This window comes from Triticum aestivum, chromosome 2B, assembly GCF_018294505.1.
Source record: "Triticum aestivum cultivar Chinese Spring chromosome 2B, IWGSC CS RefSeq v2.1, whole genome shotgun sequence".
NCBI lineage: Eukaryota > Viridiplantae > Streptophyta > Magnoliopsida > Poales > Poaceae > Triticum > Triticum aestivum.
This window is the reverse complement of record NC_057798.1, coordinates 298957507-298962731: the sequence shown is the minus strand read 5'-3', so window position 1 is coordinate 298962731 and position 5225 is coordinate 298957507.

Here is a 5225-nt window from a genome sequence, read left to right as displayed (position 1 = left end):
TGTGGGAAGAGGTGTTGGGCTGCAAAGAGAAAGGGGGTTTCGGGCTACGCGGTTAACCTTGGAGTATCAAACGACCTCCAAATGGCACGAAACTTGACAGGTGGTCTACCCGTGCTATAGCAAGGCCGCTTTACAAGACTCGGTCCATTCCGAGAATGTTTAACACCCTCTCACAACAAGAGACAAAAGGGGAACGCCGGAGGGCATAGGAGTGCCGAATTGCAAAACGGACAACGGGGAAAATGCTCGGATGCATGAGACGAACACGTATGTAATGCAAGGCACATGATGACATGACAAAATGCAACATTCAAGCAAATGACATGGCAACAACGACGAATAACTGGCAGACACCTGGCGCATCGAATCCGGGGCGTTACTGGAGAAGGCACACGCAATGGGGACGTGAAGATTTTTGGTGTGGTTCTGATAACCCACAAGTATAGGGGATCGCAACAGTTTTCGAGGGTAGAGTATTCAACCCAAATTTATTGATTCGACACAAGGGGAGCCAAAGAATATTCTCAAGTATTAGCAGTTGATTTGTCAATTCAACCACACCTGGAAACTTAGTATCTGCAGTGAAGTGTTTAGTAGCAAAGTAATGTGATAGTGGTGGTAACGGTAACAAAAGTAAAGACAGCAAAAGTAATGTTTTTGGTATTTTGTAGTGATTGTAACAGTAGCAACGGAAAAGTAAATAAGCGAGAACTAGTATATGGAAAACTCGTAGGCACCGGATTAGTGATGGATAATTATGCCGGATGTTGTTCGTCATGTAACAGTCATAACATAGGGTGACATGGAACTAGCTCCAGTTCATCAATGTAACGTAGGCATGTATTCCGTATATAGTCATACGTGCTTATGGAAAAGAACTTGCATGACATCTTTTGTCCTACCCTCCTGTGGCAGTGGGGTCCTATTGGAAACTAAGGGATATTAACGCCTCCTTTTAATAGAGAACCGGAACAAAGCATTAGCACATAGTGAATACATGAACTCCTCAAACTATGGTCATCAACGGGAGTGGTCCCGATTATTGTCACTTCGGGGTTGCTGGATCATAACACATAGTAGGTGACTATATACTTGCAAGATAGGATCAAGAACACACATATATTCATGAAAACATAATAGGTTCAGATATGAAATCATGGCACTCGAACCCTAGTGACAAGCATTAAGCATAGCAAAGTCATAGCAAAATCAAACTCAGAACATAATGGATACTAGGGATCAAACCCTAACAAAACTAACTCGATTACATGATAAATCTCATCCAACACATCACCGTCCAGCAAGCCTACGATGCAATTACTCACGCACGGCGGTGAGCATCATGAAATTGGTGATGGAGGATTGTTGATGATGACGACGGTGACGAATGCCCCTCTCCGGAGCCCCGAACGGACTCCTGATCAGCCCTCCCAAGAGAGATTACGGCTTGGCAGCGGCTCCGTATCGTAAAACGCGATGATTTCTTCTCTCTGATTTTTTTCTCCCCGAAAGCCAATATATGGAGTTGGAGTTGGCATCGGAGGGCCACCAGGGGGCCCACCAGGTAGGGGGGTGTGCCCAGGGGGGCGCCCCCCACCCTCGTGGATAGGGTGTGGCCCCCCTGGCCTTCATCTTTGGCGACGAATTTTCTTTATTTTTTCTAAGGTGTTCCGTGGAGTTTCAGGTCATTCCGAGAACTTTTATTTTCTGCACAAAAACAACACCATGGCAGTTCTACTGAAAACAACGTCAGTCCGGGTTAGTTCCATTCAAATCATACAAGTAGAGTCCAAAACAAGGGCAAAAGTGTTTGGAAAAGTAGATACGACGGAGATGTATCAGGTTCCGATAGGTGGGGCTATCGTATGTCCACGTTGATGGGGACTTCAACCCATGAGGGGTAACGACCAGGCGAGTCCTAGAGGATACCTCCCACAAAGGGTCCACGAAGAAGCAACCTTGTTTATCCCAACATTGGCATTGTCCATGAAGGCCTTGCCTCAACTGGGTAGATCTTCACGAACTAAGCAATCATTTTTCTTACTATTCACTTCATCAAGCACTTCTTTCTGAGCTTTAAGTACTTGTTCTACTTGAGTGGTAACCATAGAAGCATGTTTGCTAACAAGTTTAAGTTCACCTCTAATATCAGCCATATAATCACAGAAGCGTTTAATCATAAAGGTATTCTGTTTTAATTGTCTACCAAAATAAGCATTAAATTCATCTTGCTTAAACATAAAGTCATCAAACTCATCCAAGCACTGACTAGCAATTTTAGTATGAGGGACTTCAGCTTTATCATATCTATAGAGAGAATTTACCTTTACTACCTCTGTCGGGATATCGGGAGGTTCTTCATTAAATAAGTAATTAAGATCATATACTTCTTCAATAGGCGGTAAATTAAGACCATGTATTTCTTCAATAGGAGGTAAATTCTTAACATCTTCACCTTCAATACCTTTTTCTTTCATAGATTTCTTTGCCTCTTGCATATCTTCGGGACTGAGAAATAGAACACCTCTCTTCTTCGGAGTTGGTTTAGGAATAGGCTCAGTAATTGGCTCAGGAACTGGCTCAGGAGGTAGCTCGGGAGGTGCCCAATTATTTTCATTTGCCAACATATTATTCAATAGAATTTCAGCGTCATCCGGTGTTCTTTCCCTGAAAAGAGAACCAGCACAACTATCTAGGTAATCTTTGGAAGCATTAGTTAGTCCATTATAAAAGATATCAAATATTTCAGGATTCTTAAGAGGATGATCAGGCAAAGCATTAAGTAACTTGAGAAGCCTCCCCCAAGCTTGTGGGAGACTCTCTTCTTCAATTTGCACAAAACTGTATATTTCCCACAAGGCAGCTTGTTTCTTCTGAGCCGGGAAATATTTAGCTGAGAAGTAATAAATCATATCCTCGGGACTTTGCACACAACCAGGATCAAGAGAATTATACCATATCTTAGCATCACCCTTTAATGAGAATGGAAATATTTTGGGTAAATAAATGTAGCGCGATCTCTCATTATTAGTAAACAGGGCAACTATATAATTTAACTTAGTAAGATGTGCCACAACAGTTTCAAATTCATAACCATAAAAAGGATCAGATTCAACCAAAGTAATTATATCTAGATCAACAAAAAAATCATAATAATCCTGATCAGGAACACAGATAGGTGAAGTAGCAAAAGCAGGGTCGGGTTTCATCCTATCTCAAAAAGATTCTTTACTCCATTTAACTAGCAACCTCTTAAGTTCATGTCTATCCTGGCAAGCAAGAATAGCTGCAGAAGATTCAGCATCAAAAAGATAACCCTCAGGAATAGCAGGCATAGGTTCATCATCACTAACATCATCATATTCAGGTTCAATAATTTCTCTTTCTCTAGATCTAGCAATTTGCTCATCAAGAAATTCCCCAAGGGGCACAGTAGTATCAAGCATAGAAGTAGTTTCATCATAAGTATCATGCATAGAAGAAGTGGCATCATCAATAACATGCGACATATCAGAATTCACAGCAGTAGCAGGTTTAGGTGTCGCAAACTTACTCATAACAGAAGGAGAATCTAGTGCAAGGCTAGATGGCAGTCCCTTACCTCCCCTCGTAGTTGAGGGAAAAATAGTAGTTCGATCATCTTTCAAGTTCTTCATAGTGTCCAGCAAATATAAATCCCAAGTGACTCAAAGAATAAGGATATGCTCCCCGGCAACGGTGCCAGAAAAAGGTCTTGATAACCCACAAGTATAGGGGATCGCAACAATTTTCGAGGGTAGAGTATTCAACCCAAATTTATTGATTCGACACAAGGGGAGCCAAAGAATATTCTCAAGTATTAGCAGCTGAGTTGTCAATTCAACCACACGTGGAAACTTAGTATCTGCAGCAAAGTGTTTCGTTGCAAAGAAATATGATAGTGGTGGTAACAATAACAAAAGTAAAGACAGCAAAAGTAATGTTTTTGGTATTTTGTAGTGATTGTAACTATAGCAACGGAAAAGTAAATAAGCGAGAACCAGTATATGGAAAACTTGTATGCACCAGATTAGTGCTGGATAATTATGCCGGATGCGGTTCATCATGTAACAGTCATAACATAGGGTGACACAGAACTAGCTCCAGTTCATCAATGTAATGTAGGCATGTATTCCATATATAGTCATACGTGCTTATGGAAAAGAACTTGCATGACATCTTTTGTCCTACCCTCCCGTTGCAGCAGGGTCCTATTGGAAACTAAGGGATATTAAGGCCTCCTTTTAAGAGAGAACCAGAACAAAGCATTAGCACATAGTGAAAACATGAACGCCTCAAACTATGGTCATCACCGGGAGTGGTCCCGATTATTGTCACTTCGGGGTTGCCGGATCATAACACATAGTAGGTGACTATAGACTTGCAAGATAGGATGAAGAACACACATATATTCATGAAAACATAATAGGTTCAGATCTGAAATCATGGCACTCGGGTCCTAGTGACAAGCATTAAGCATAGCAAAGTCATAGCAACATCAATATCAGAACATAATGGATACTAGGGATCAAACCCTAACAAAACTAACTCGATTACATGATAGATCTCATCCAACCCATCAGCGTCCAGCAAGCCTACGATGCAATTACTCACGCACGTCGGTGAGCATCATGAAATTGGTGATGGAGGATGGTTGATGATGACGACGGCGATGAATCCCCCTCTCCGGAGCCTCGAACGGACTCTAGATCAGCCCTCCCGAGAGAGATTAGGGCTTGGCGGCGGCTCCGTATCATAAAACGCGATGATTTCTTCTCTCTGATTTTTTTCTCCCTGAAAGCCAATATATGGAGTTGGAGTTGGCGTCGGATGGCCACCAGGGGGCCCACGAGGTAGGGGGGCACGCCCAGGGGGGCGCGCCCCCCACCCTCGTGGACAGGTTGTGGGCCCCCTGGCCTTCATCTTTGGCGACGATTTTTCTTTATTTTCTCTAAGGTGTTCCGTGGAGTTTCAGGTCATTCCGAGAACTTTTATTTTCTGCACAAAAAATAACATCATGGCAGTTCTGCTGAAAATAACATTAGTCCGGGTTAGTTCAATTCAAATCATACAAGTTAGAGTCCAAAACAAGGGAAAAAGTGTTTGGAAAAGTAGATACGACGGAGACGTATCAACTCCCCCAAGCTTAAACCCTTGCTTGTCCTCAAGCAATTCAGTTGACAAACTGAAAGAGAAAAAGAAAAACT